At 49.1% G+C, this 14,185-nt stretch overlaps 1 protein-coding gene and 1 pseudogene across 11 annotated transcripts in view; one reads left to right on the top strand and one right to left on the bottom strand.

The window, feature by feature from the left end:
* Positions 1–14,185, top strand: part of MGAT5 (alpha-1,6-mannosylglycoprotein 6-beta-N-acetylglucosaminyltransferase) — a 379,218-nt gene that overhangs the window by 50,521 nt on the left and 314,512 nt on the right. The gene's annotated exons all lie outside the window — the stretch shown is intronic.
* On the bottom strand, positions 12,264–12,417 carry LOC149127456 (U2 spliceosomal RNA; annotated as a pseudogene).

Below are 14,185 nucleotides of genomic sequence, written 5' to 3'. Positions count from 1 at the left end.
GACAGTGATAGAGCAAGTTGCCATCTGTTGGTTCACCCCTCAAGTCTCCCGACTGCCTGGACTGGACTAGGCCCAGACTGGGAGCCAATACGTCAATTTGGGTCTCCTGTGTGGGTGGCAGGAACCTAATTGCTTGAGCCATCACTGCCTTCCAGGTCTGCATTAGCAGGAAGGGGGAGTCGGGAGCCAGAGGAGGACACCGAACCCAGGCTGATGTAGGATGTAAGCATCGTAACTGCTAGGCCAAATGCCTTCCTTGAGCAATCATTTTAATTTTAACTAAGTGTGTTCTAGGTCCCAAGCCACTAAATTGTCATCCTTGTCACATGTGCCTGGCAGAACAGCTGTCGGGAAAAAAAGTGTAGTGCATGGGGCCGCACCTGCCACTATGGTTCTAGAGCTCACACTGGTTCCAGAACCATCCTTCTCCTATCCTGGTAATGTCACAGCTGCTGACTATTGTGGAGGACTTGTGCCAACTGAAGTCTGACTGTGTTTCCTTTGCCTTGGCTAGTGAGGCCCTGGTTTAGACACAAGGTCACTTCAGAAGCTTGCAGGGTCACTTGGCTGCTACACACAGGCTGTGAGAGTTGGAGCCCAGGTGGTGTGAGCACACTGGGGCAGAATTTGATTTTGGAATATTTCCCTTATAGAGGCACCTTGCAATGGAAGGATGTTGAAAGCTGTGAGTGTCGGGAAACCAGACCTAGTTAACATTGTGTAGGTGCTAATGTCAGAACACTCTCTAGACTTGTTGTACCTGTGCAGAATTTCACTGGGTGGTCAGTTTTGCTGCTCTGGCCAGGGAAAGATAAAGTTGTGTGAAATTAGTGTTGTGATGATCGGGGTCTTTTTCTGCATGAATATCTGATGCTTGATAAAGGAGACTGAATGACTTAATAGTCATGATGTGTCTGGTGCTCTGCACACTAGGTGGTCTTACTTGAAATCTTGCTAGGCATGGAAATGTTTTGATTGGAACCATGGACTCCATATTAATGTCCAGGGCAGTTTTGCGTTCTCACTTACCTACGTTTGTGTTAAGTATGAGAGAGGAGAGAGGGCAAGCCTGCTTACAATGTGTCCCTCCGTGATGGTTTTGGCATCTGAGAGTTTCCATCTGGAGAGAGAGTGTCCATGGGGAAAAAGGGAGGGAAACCTTGGATGTGAAAGTGGGGAAGGCATCCGCTTTGCAGGATCCAGAGCAGGCAGGCAGGTCGGAGTCCCGAAGGATTGGAATGAGCCACCAAGGTTCTGTGGGATCAGATCCTGAGCAGGCGCTGCGCAGGTGAGCTGTGACTCACCTTGGAGATGCTTTGGAGGGAAGGGGGGGAGCAAGTCACACGCACATTTCTAGTGGAATTGTGTCACTGAGATCAGGGCTTACTGAGCAGATTCTTGTGTTGCAGACTGTTGACAATGTTCTTCATCCAAAATATAGAATGAAGGAGGCCCATGTTGACTGAACGTGGGATTCCAGTTTTTGGGGGGCTGCTCTGTCACTGTCCCCTGGGATTCCTGCTTTATTCCTCCTCTATGATTGAATTGCACTCCCATGATTTTTATTATAAACAGCGTCACAGTTTAGGTAGAATTAAGAAAGGCAGGAAAATCAAAGCACCAACCCAAGAAGTTGTTGAGGGAATTTATTAATCCCTAGAAACGAGACAGTTGGGTGAACTCCTGATGAAAGTTGTGCTGTTTGGAAACTGGGTAGGACAAAAGACCTCCTTGAACAATTTCTTTGTATGTACACCTAGATAGGGCTGTAAAGTTAGGTTCTTGACTCTGCAGGAAATGCTATCTAAGATGAGTTGAACATTAAAGCTTTGCCGAGGCTGGAAGTGAATGGCCTTTTGGTTTCTCAGTGACCATGAATTTTGCAAATGTGCAGAAGCAGGGGTTTTGCAGAGGTCTTCACGTGACTCTGTATCTTTCTGACTGTTCAGGTACAATTGGGACCGAGTTCTTAACTGTGTGGCTGCTGTTAGAGAAACGTAATCCAGAGTTGAAGTCACTGGGGAGGTAAAGGATGATGGACTTTTTTTTCCCACACATATCATGAACGTTTTTTGATTTCTGCAATCTTATCACTGATGTGATTCCTAAGTCCCCTACCACACATGGACACGATGTCAGTACTTAAAACGATTGCGATACAAAACGCCAAGTGGAACGTCTGTGAAATATCAGTAAGGCAACTGAATGTGCGCGGAGAGCGCGTAGGCCTGAGACACAAAGGAATTTGTTCTGTTTGCCCATGCCACCAAGATCGCTGTCTAGAAACACATCTTGATGACTGACTCCAGAGAGCGGCTTTTTCTGTATCATGATAATCTGTCTTACAACTGATCGCTTTCTTTCAGAGCTGTCTTGGACGGAGGCCAATATAAAAAGGGGAGCACATGACCACCAGCCTTGGTCATTTCCTACCAACCGTCGTCCATCCTGCAGTAGCGTGAACTGAGTGAACCTAGGCTGTTTGCTGAGGGGGTGGACCTGGAATGACAGCGGGTTGAGCCTGCAGGTTCCTGTAGTGCACAGCCTTATGGGATTGCTCCCAGCTTGTTGACACAGACAAAAAAATGAACACTGTGTTTCTGTGCTCATGGTCAGATAAAGAAGAACATGGCTTCATTTCTACTGTACAATAGCAAAACTCTTTCCAAAGAAGATTGTATGGGGCCTCCGTGAAGTCTGAGAAAAAGGTAGGCCAGTCAGTTAGTCTTAGAAGACTGATTGGATACTCAACTTGTAGGTGGTCCCCAGCAGGCCATGTGGTTTTGATTTTTTTTTTTTTTTTGACAGGCAGAGTGGACAGTGAGAGAGAGAGACAGAGAGAAAGGTCTTCCTTTGCCATTGGTTCACCCCCCAATGGCCGTTGCAGCCGGTGTGCTACGGCCGGCGCACCACACTGGAGCTCCGAAGCCAGGAGCCAGGTGCTTCTCCTGATCTCCCATGGGGTGCAGGGCCCAAGCACTTGGGCCATCCTCCACTGCACTCCCTGGCCACAGCAGAGAGCTGGCCTGGAAGAGGGGCAACCGGGACAGAATCTGGCACCCCAACCGGGAGGTTCTTCTTGGTTTTATGCTTCTCTTCTGAAAGTCCCTCCCATATCAGAAACACACTACGTGAATCTGCTGAAGATGTTATCTTCCCCTCCCCCCTCTTTATGGAGTTTTATAGAGGGAAAATATTAGCCAAATCAGAAGCACATAGTACATGTCGTTCAAGAATGGCTTTTCACTGTTTGCTTTTCAAGGTGAAGTAGCTACAAGTAATCTGTTACATTTGAGTGAACAGGCTTCTAATTGGGTTGGCATTATCTCCTATTGTGAACTCCTTGGGTTTTTGTAATAGAACTGTCCATTTTATTTATTTTTTTTTAAGGGAAAGTGTTTATTGGGAGAAACCCAACAGACTGGAGGGAAGGGGCAAAGAAGGAAAAGAGGGAGAAGGAGAGAGCGAGAGCCACGTATTCAGGAACAGGTCCTCTTAAAACTTTGCCAGGGAGAGGGCAGGGAAGTAGGAGCAGTGAATCCCATTAGGATTGGGGTAGAGCTGACACCGGTGATTGGGCCATGTTGGTCTCCTGGCTTCCAGCCATGGCGGCGGGGGCTAGAGCCTAGGGCGGTGTCTGGAGTGTAGACTGTGCCATAGATAAGACTGTGCCATTTTACTAACATTCTCCTCTTTCGTTTTTTATAAAGCAGGAGTTGTATGGGATTACATTAGCCCTAAAAGTCCAGGAGGGGTAGAGGGAAGATGATCTGTCCTTAGAGCTACTTCCTGTGACATGGGGCGACGAGGTACTCTGATAGCATGGAGTGATCTCTCAAGCCTCTGTCTCCTGGGTGGGGAGCTGCATATATCCCTGTAGCAGCATTTGGTTGACTGCCGGGTTGCTGAAGGCCTTGGTTCGTTCCATTATCAACTCCTGTAAATACTTAAACAGACACTGCAGTATAAAAGACAGCATGAGAATAGCAACCAACGATCCTGAGAGTGTCATTAACCACGTAATGAGAGGATTTCGTAGAGGAGAGGAAATGAGGAGGATCTCTGGACCCCTGTGAAGACTGATGGATGTGGTTTAAAGCTGATCCCAACCAAGACTGGGAGAAAGGCCACTCATCTTTTGCAGGCAGAGGGGTTTGTCTATAGAGAAATTCTGAACAATCATTCAACATTAAGTGGGGGAGAGGACCATCAATACACATGGGTCAGGAGTAGAACCATTGATGTAAGAATAGAGGCTATGATTACAAAGGAATGAGGCCCTGGTCTAGAACAAAAGAAGAGTCATTATTAGAGGACCTAAGAAAGGTGCTATCTAAGCCACGACTAAGTTCTCCGATTGAGAGGCAAATAGAAACTGACAGAAGGGGCCTGGTAATAATCAGGTGGGCTTTAAGGCCTTGTCAGTTAGGAGGCCCAGACCTACCTATCTCTTCACGTGGGGTGCATCCTAAGGGAGGTGTGAGCCTCTTGGGGAAGGCACCCTGTTGACTCCCATTACCTAGCTGGCCTGGGAGGAGAGCTGCCCAGGAGAAGGCAGGTGGCAACTCTAACAGGAAATTTACAGTTCTGCCTGCGGTGTTACTGACCCTACTTGGCCATCCCCTCAGCAGCAGTGGTTACTTTAGAAGCTAGACCAAGAGAAGGGCTTTTCAGCTAAGAGCCATCAAGTTCTGTGGCTCTGACCTGGGCGTCCTTCGACTCCAGGGCAAGAACTGTTCATTTTAAAGACTTTGTATGTACATGGGACTGTGTGTGTATTTATCAGTGTGGTCTAGTTGGGAAAGCATTAAGATTGGTAAGCGCTTTGGTTTAATGCCTCGTGAGACTTGACATGAAGAACAGTCTGGAGATACCTCCTGCTGAACTAATAACGAATGGGTTTGGGTCCTAAACAGCTGGAGCTAGGCCTGGCTGAAGCCAGAAGCCCAGAACTTTATCCTGATCACCTGTGTGGGTGAAGGAACCCAAGTAGTTGGGCGTCATTTGCTGCTTCTCGGGTACCCGAGCAGGAAGTTGGATCAGAAGCTCAGGGTAGCCGAGACCCAAACCAGGCACTCTGATATGGGATGGAAGAGTTCTAAGTGCTGGTTTATCCTGCCGTACCACAGTGCCCACCCCAGGTAGACTGTCTTCAGAAATAATCAAGTTCCAAACTGGGAGAATCCAGAGTTCAAACAAGGTCTTTGTTACTCTGTTGTGGATCAAAGTCCTTAAAAAGGAACTTCCAGATGTTCTTGTCCCGGGGATTTCTGGAGCAATTCCTGTTCTCAAGTGGCCATATTAATACTGTAGTAAGCAAATACTCTCCATAGCTAGGCACAGTCCAGGATACTTGGGAGAGAAGACCAGGGAGCTGAGTCCGTTGTGATCCCTAAGGGTAGGGATTGACTCTCCCAGGACCACCCATTACCCTGAAGGTATGCCTCTGGCTGTCTGGTTAAGGCTGCGTGGTGAAACTGATCCTTCAGGGAAATTGAACAGGAATGTTTTATCTGTACAGAGTTAATGAAGTGACTGGAGCACACGGCTATTTATTATTATTTGATCCATTCATTATCAAATGCAAATTAATGGGGTGATCACTGCCAGAGCGGCCTGACCCAGGCCTGACACACAGGATCGAGGTCGGAGTCTCTGGGAAGCCGTGGCACTGGAGACTGGGCCTTGTGAAGATTGCACAACCTCGGCCCTGTGGCTGTATGGAGTAACTGTTGCTCAATGAGCCTGCTTCCCTAAGTCGGCAGTGAGGGGCATATCTTATGGAGGAGCAGTTTGCTAAGTACTTCCGTATTGTGACTGTCCGAATCCTTTGTAGAACGTGTTTTCACCACACAGGCTACCCTAGAGAGCTACCTTGGTAAATTAGACACCGAACTTGAATAAGACATTCAAATTTCACAGGCTGAAGGGATTTGGGTGTCAAGGTTATGGCTCCAATAGAATGAAGCATTAAATATTCCTAATTCTTGTTTCTTTTATGTGTGTGGGCCTTTGAACATACTTTGTCCGTAACGATCTCACAAGAGAGCAAATATCCCATCAACCACAAAGCAGATAAATGTCTTTGTGAAGGAAAGCTTTAATATCAGAGCTGGAATGTCATGTGGCTTTTGTGTGCAGCTCCTTGCCAAGCTGTCACCTTGAGAGTCTGTCCTCCTGGGAGAAGCCAGAGAAACAGGATGTGTCTCCTTGTGAATATCAAAGAGATGGTGACTCTGAAAAAGTGGGATTTTTAGTCTAAAATGCAAGGATATTTAATCGACCCTTCCCCACCATCCATGCATGCATCCCACCCACAGCTTAACGGGAACCAGACAACTGAATAATCTCTCTTCAAGGTCTGCCCTCCCTGAGACTGGTTTAGTGCTGACTGGCAAGGAAGTCTGTTTTCTGGGAGATATGGCAGCTGGGGGCGCAGGCTGGCACCCGGAGGAGAGGAGCTGACTGACGGGCCCTGCGAGCCGGTTGCCGTGGCTCGTGCTGTTGGAAGGGCGAATGTCTTTGAGCGTTTACCATGCTGTGATTTTTCTGGCAGTATCTGCACCTCCTTCCTGCTCTCAGCTCCGCACCGTGTGGGTTGACAGCCTTCATGGATCCTGCAGGCGTGTTGGCGTCGTGTGGGCCTCCTGGGCTGTGTCATTCTGCCACCGAATGTGTTGTCGCTTTCCCCCGTCAGCACACCATACCTAGCTGCCTTGGGAGAGTTGGGAGAGGCCTCTTGGCTCCTCGCGGAGTAACTAGCGAAAGAGCAGCTGTCTGTCAGCCTCCTCCAGAGCCGTCGGATCGGGCTGTTGTTCGCCCTGTTGTTGGAGCTGTTCCCAAGGCAGCAGACTAAGCTGTCATTGACATTTCTAACTTGAAAGTCGTATCACAGATGACTTTACATTTCTTAGACTCCTTTAAGTAACCTTCAGTACGGAAAGCGTGTGGCCTGTATACAGTTTGGCAGTGCCCCTGAGTGCAGAACACTGGCCTGAGGCCTGGTGAAGGTGTTGAAGCGGCTCCCTTTCCTCATCCCGCTATACTATAACTCCTGACCTAGGTAGGAAGCAGTTGTCCTGCCTTTGTGCTTAGTTTATGAGAGGCCATGTGGACCCTGTTTAGATTCGGAAGACCATTAACTTCCAAGACCAAATACCTTTTGACCTCTGATGGCCACAGAGCCTGGGATGATGGAGGGTACCCCTGGGAGATGGGTAGCACAAAGTTTGTCCCATGGGTTGATGGAACCTGTGCTTGATAGGTTGTGCCCTGGTTTCTCAGAAATCCAGCATCTGAGCCTCGTTTCTTGAGACATGACTGGAAGAGAAAGATACCATGTTGCCGGTGAGAATGAAAGTTCCAGTGCCCCAGAAAGTGGAGAAAGGGCAGGAGGGAACGCAGTGCGTGTCTATCAGGACTGCAAATTTTGGAGACCTAGGACTGGCCCTGTTCCTCTTGATGCCTCGGTGCTGGGGTGCAATGGCATGCGCGCTCAGTGCATGTGTGTAGAGCAACCTTATTTTCAGGTAGAAAAGGTTTTGTTCATTTTGTCCTTATCTGGTTAGTGCAGATATTGAAATACATTAATCAACGAATCCAGATTATGGGATTAAAAGTAATGGAGTTTTCCCATGGGCAGAAAAGGTGCAGAATTTGAGATAAGAAACGGGAATTAGACGGCAGGTGGTGGATGTGACTAACACCCCTTCATTGCACTTGTTCAGACTTCTTCTTGTGGGTCCCAGGACGTGGTCACAGTGGACGAGCTGCTGGCGCCTGATGTTGCCTACACAGCACACACAGCTGGCTGCTTCAGTTAGAGCTATAGGTTTCCTGAGCCAACTTGAGGGTGTCCACAGGCTTTGGCAAACTGGTAAGCTGCGAAATGTTTGCTGCTGCTTCCCAGCCCTCTGCCTGTGGTGCACATGCGTGTTACAGCACGGGCCTCAGTCCTAGACTCCATCAGATTGCACTCATGTAAGCCACTGTGCGTCAGTGGAGACGGAAACAGCCAGGTGAGGCTGTGGGCCAGCTGCAGGCCTCCTCATCCGGCCAAGGGCAGAGCAGCAGGGCTGAGTGTTTGCAAGGAATGCAGGGTGCATCTAATCAGCATCCTGGTTCGTGGTCAGAGCATCCCACCTTTGTTCTTTAGCTTTACTTGAAAATACATCATCATCATCATTATTATTATTATTATTTTTATATTTGCGAGGCAGAAAGTGGGGCAGGGAGAGAAGAGAAAGGTAAGGAGGAAAGGAAGGCTGCAAGATGGTGGTTCAGGTGGTTCATTCCCCAAATGCCTCCAGCAGCCGGGGCTCAGCGGGTTCAAAGCTAGGAGCTCAGTTTGGATCTCCCACATGCCACATGGGCAGGAGCTACCCAACTCCTGGAGCCATCGCCACTGTCTCCCACTGTCTTGCTGCATTGGCAGGAAGCTGGAGTTGGGGTCTTGAGCTAGGACTTGAACCCTGGCACTCCTGGGTGGGTGTCTCAGCCACCAGTGTAAAGATTTTTTGATAATATTTGGAATGTCCAGACAAATGCAGAGCCTTAATAAGGTGGTCACCCAGGTACCTACCGCCCACATTCCCTGCCTCTCTGATCTCTCCGTTGACACATGTCTTCCTAACTTTCTTGTTTGGCTTGATGTTACGATTACTGCTCTTTTGTTCTTGAACGTTCTAACGTATCTGGACTGCCTGGGACCTGGGACTACTGCAGACCTCAGCATACCTGCCTTCTGAGGAGGTTGGCCTTGCCTTACCTGTGGTTTCCTGTGCTCATTCTATGGTGTCGTTGATGTCACGTCTGTCTACTTGGGTACTTCAAGAAGTTTGTGGAAATTTGTGGAAAATGCATATTCCAGCATTTTTTTTTTGGTACCAGAGTGAATGTCTTTTCAAGAACATGAAGTTTTTGTGATACACATGAATTTGCTTTCACTCTTGGTTCAGTGTCAAGGAACTGTGTGTGTAGATGTGTGTGTGTGTATGTGTGTGTGTGCATGTGCACACACGTGCATGTGTGAGCGAGTCCTCTTGCCCTCACTACCTCCTGCAGCTGATCAGTCTCTCGGGTCATGGGTAATTCTGTTGGTTCTGCTTCGCAGAGGCTCATGCCATCTCCACCCCTTACGTCATCATGCTGCGGCCACAGGTGATGCATTTCTTTCCCAAGCCAAGTGGGTGGTTTCTCCATGTCTGTGGACTCCTTGGAGGTATGAGGCAAAGGTCATTGTCCTTGGAGTTTCGGATTTGGAGTGAGGGACAGACGGCGCGTCTGGCAGACCTCCCTCAGGTTAACATAACCGATGTGCCCGAGGTACACCAGCAGGTTTCTCGTCATTTCTTCTGCTAACTGGCCATCTTCCAGAAGCAAAGTCCTGTGTTATTTGAACTTAGGACCGACCGTGTTGCTGTGGGATGACAAATCGACTACTTAAACTTCGTTTTGGTCAGAGCCTCAAGGGGGCTTATGAGACTCGGTGTCCACAGTCGACTCATGTGGGCTCATGAGGGGCTCATGTGGAATCTGACACCTCCTACCTGGAGACATGTCCCCTTGAAAAGAGGGGTATGGGAGGACTTCCAAAATTTCATGAAAAAAAAAATGGAATTATGAAAAGTTAATTTTGGTGCAAAAAGTTTTGAAATCTGTGCCCTGGTATTTTCATAATACCCATTTTCCTCGAACTCTTTGAAGCTCCCTGGCTCAGGTGACTGCCGAGCCAGCAGGATCGAGGGGAGGCCTATTGGCGGAAGTAGGGGAACAGTAGCCATGAGAATTTGGCTGTAGGGTTTTGGGGCTCTGGGTGGCTGAAGACTTAGAATAGTGTTTTTTTTTTTTTTTTTAAACCTAATCCATCATTTACTGCCACAGTACAGAGGAGTTACTATAAAAATGAAATTAAAAAATGGAAGTAAGGGGCCGGTGCTGTGGCTCACTTGGTTAATCCTCTGCCTGTGGCGCTGGCATCCCATAAGGGCATCGGGTTCTAGTCCCAGTTGCTCTTCTTCCAGTCCAGCTCTCTGCTGTGGCCCGGGAAGGCAGTGGAGGATGGCCCAAGTCCTTGGGCCCCTGCACCCACATGGGAGACCAGGAAGAAGCGCCTGGCTCCTGGCTTCAGATCAGTGCAGTAAAATGAGTGATTTTATTATTAGATTAAAAGGAATAATAGTGGGGCCAGCATTGTGGCACAGCTGGTCAAGCCTCTGTCCTCAATACTGGCATCCCATGATTGCTGCTTCATGTCCTAGCTGCTCTGCTTCTGATCCAGCTCCCCGTTAATGCACCTGGCAGGGCATTCTATGATAGATCAAGTATTTCAACCGCTGCCACCCATGTGGGAGAACCAGAAAGAGTTTCTGGCTCCTGGCTTTGGCTTAGCCCAACCCCCACTGTTGGGGCCATTTGGGGAGTGAATCAGTGGATAAAAGATAAAAGATCTCTGTCTTCTTCTTTCTGTAACTCTACCTTTCAAATAAATAAATACATCTAAAAAATGGCATAATAGTACCTCCCAACAAATTGCTGTAGAAGTTTCTAGAACAGTTACCTTCCATTTTGGCTTTTATCTCTTCACAAACCAGAAACACTTTGTGTGCTGCCACTGCCACTGCCACTGCCCTGCAGACCCCCTTGTGAGTGGCGTTGACCTTGGCACTGTGGTTCTTGGCTCTGTTTCTGCCCTCACACGCTGGGTAGTCTACCCCGACTTGTCTGGTGTTGGGTTTTTATGCTACAGTGTAGAGGTGCTGGCTGGTAAATGTGTCCCCGTTCTCTCAAAGACACGTGAGACTGTGAGCAGGTGCTTGTTCCTGAGCGCCTCACACAAGTGGGTTCTTTAAGGGTCTCTTCTGGAAGGGACATGCTGGGGAGTCCACCTGCTCCTCCTCTTTCCCACATAACCTACCCGGCTGCCTGAAGAGCTCATTTGAAAGGCTCATGTCTTGCACTGGTGACCTTTCACCAGTGAGCGTGTGTGGGTGGGTGGTGTGTGTTTATCTACAGTCATTTTGAATGCCGTGTTTCTTGTCCTTAGCTTTCGGCTGGTGCACAGCTCTGTGGTGGGAAAGCAGAATGACCTCGTTAAAGAAGCCCTTTAGGGATCTGGGTTAAATAGCCCGTTACTTTTTGAGCACAGGTCCCCCAGAGTCCCCCTGTAGTAACTGTCACTCTAGCTCGCTGGCTGGGAGAGCAGATGGAGGAGCCAGCATGGGACGCTGTGATGACCAGACCTGGCTGTGGTTACTGGCACTTTGTGCTTGCGGTCCACAGCCTCGAGTGCAGGGCAGCTGGCCGCCCCTGGCTGGGAACTGTGCTAGCACTGTGCCTGGATTTCGGTGAGTAGCTGGCATTCCCCTCTTCTGCCCTTTGACATTCCTCTCATTTACTGATGGGAATCGTACTCACTGCAACCTTCTTTGATCCAAAGGAACTTGTCTGTCCACCTCTTAGGCCTGAGCGTGATTACAGCCAGGCGTGCTGCTTCTCGCCTTGTGCATTAGGGAACAATGGAAGGAAGAGAATGGCCGTTCCCGGGAATGCATAGCCAGTGACGACACAGGTCCACGGTCAACTGCCCAGAAGTGCCGACGTGGACGGTGGCAGTGAACTGGCTCTGTTCCCTAGGCTACGCTTGGGGCTTTTTATTTTTCTTTTAAATCCAGGTACTTAGGAGTTGAAAGTAATGCTTGGTCTTTAGAAAATAAATGGCACTTAAGTGGGTGGAAAAGCATCACCCCACCGGTGTGCGGCGGCTGGTTAGTAGTCCATGTTGAAAGGTGGCTGAGGTAATGTAAGTTGGTCAGAATAGTTTTGCCCATGGGCCGCCTCTCTTCTTGCAGTAGAGAATGAAAAACAAAGCAAAACCTTGTGTGTGCTCTCCATGAGAGCAGCATCAGAACATGAGTGTGGACAGAGCAGGTGCATGTGTGGATGGAGCAGGTGCATGTGGTGCCGGCCTTAGGTGGTGTTTTTTTTTTTTTTTACAGGCAGAGTGGACAGTGAGAGAGAGAGACAGAGAGAAAGGTCTTCCTTTGCCGTTGGTTCACCCTCCAATGGCTGCCGCGGCTGGCGCGCTGCGGCCGGCGCACCGCGGCCGGCGCACCGCGCTGATCCGATGGCAGGAGCCAGGAGCCAGGAGCCAGGTGCTTTTCCTGGTCTCCCATGGGGTGCAGGGCCCAAGCACCTGGGCCATCCTCCACTGCACTCCCTGGCCACAGCAGAGAGCTGGCCTGGAAGAGGGGCAACCGGGACAGAATCCGGCGCCCCAACCGGGACTAGAACCCGGTGTGCCGGCGCCGCTAGGTGGAGGATTAGCCTAGTGAGCCGCGGCGCCGGCCCTAGGTGGTGTTTTAATTGATTACCTTACAGTTTTTACACTTGATCTTAGCCAAAAGGCCGAGAAGCGATACTTAACATTTTTTTTTAACATTTTGCCATATTCACTTCACATGTAGATGTTATCTGCATACACAGGTGTACTATTTTTTCTTAAACAATATTAGTATCACAGAATGAGGGGTTCACGACAGTGATCCTAACATGGGGAAAGGGTGTATTGTCATTTACATGGTATGAATGAGTGAAGCAACACTTTCCATCCACCCAATTTTTGCACTCTATGTTAACTTCCACAAATAAGAGAAAACATATTTTGTCTGTCCGGGTCTGGGTCTGTCTTATTTCACTTCGCATAGTGAATTCAAATTCCATCCATTATGTTGCAAATGTCAGGATTTTATTCTTTTTTTATGTCTGAGTAATACTCCTTCAGGATTATACAAAACCACTTCTTTTTATGCCATTATTGGTTGATGGACATCTAGGTTGATTCTCTTTCCTTATTGTAAATCCTTTAGCTGTTAACCTAAGACTCTGGGGTTTAAACCTCTGCATGAGTTGGGGAGCCAAGTCTTGTTCGATCCATGATTTCACCTCTGTGGTTCTCTGTGGCCATCACTGTGGAAACAGCTTTCTCCTGTCATGCTCCTATACCATGTGATGTGTTTATGGATTTGACTCCCCTGAGATAATAACGAACGTTGATTGCATGCTGGCTCTGTGTTCTGTCTGCAGTGATTCATTGCATGGTCAAACTGCTCTCAGACAGTTAAGGTCCATCTTCATTATTTACGTATCTGTGAATGGGCATCCTAGCTAAAACCTAATACCTCAAGGCCACTGCGCACAGTGTGTTCACGGTCATTCGTGGATATGCACAGAGTGGAGAAGATTCAAATTGTGCAGTGCCTGTGTTCACTGCTGAGGTGTACTCTGGTGGCTGCTCTGCCTTCTTGCTTCAGCTCTCATGATGTAAACAGGTGTTCGCTCTCCCATCTGGTGAGCGCCATGCCTTTCCCATTTCTGTGCTTCCGCTGGTGGTTTTGCTGTGTAAGCTGGCTCCCAGGTGTGGTGCTGAAGTGCCTCCTGGAGTCTGTAAGTGCATGCAGGCTGTGACGTGCTGGCGGGAGAAGGACAGGCCCGAGTTACAGGTGCCTCCAAACAGAACCACGCAGGAATCGAGGGTGAGTGTGGATCAACGATGCCAATGCCATGGCTGGAGACTCACGGGGTTTGTGGGTCTCTGCTAGGGGCCAGGTACAGAATTCACTGATTCAGTGCCCGCAGAGGCTTTACAGGACAGAGCTCTGAGCAGTCCTGCCAGTCGGCTTCACTGCTAGCTCCCAGCTTTGACCCGAGGAGACCGAGGCAAGTAGAAGACGAGAAAGGTGCCCGTGGTGACGGAGCAGGATCAGAACCCGGGCAGCCCAGCCCTCAACCCTTTATTTCTCACCGCTCTGTCCTGCCTTGGCTTTGCTCTTTCCCACCCCTTTGAATCCGCCATGGATGCTGCTGAAGTCACCCAAGGGCCGTTTTCAACGCAGAAAGTCCCATCGGCAAAGCCCGTGGTTGCCTGTGGCTGGGGATCGTGGTGTGTACGGCCCTGGAGCACAGTCCAGTGTGTGGTAGAATCGGTTCACACAGGGGCGCTGTGTGCTACCCTCCATTTCCTAAACAGAAAGGCGTGGCTTGCTGGTGGGGAATGTCCCCAGCCCGAATCCCTGTGATTGTCCATCTTACCTCTTCTGTACTCAGGCTGCTTGGTACTGTTGGGAAAAATGTTCACATGGGTGCAAATCAGGAGCCACACACACTCATCATCAGTGATGGCAGTCAG

This window comes from Oryctolagus cuniculus, chromosome 3 (genome assembly GCF_051225735.1).
Source record: "Oryctolagus cuniculus isolate XC-2025 breed Fujian yellow rabbit chromosome 3, ASM5122573v1, whole genome shotgun sequence".
Lineage (NCBI taxonomy): Eukaryota > Metazoa > Chordata > Mammalia > Lagomorpha > Leporidae > Oryctolagus > Oryctolagus cuniculus.
This window is presented reverse-complemented; position numbering and strand designations above follow the sequence as displayed.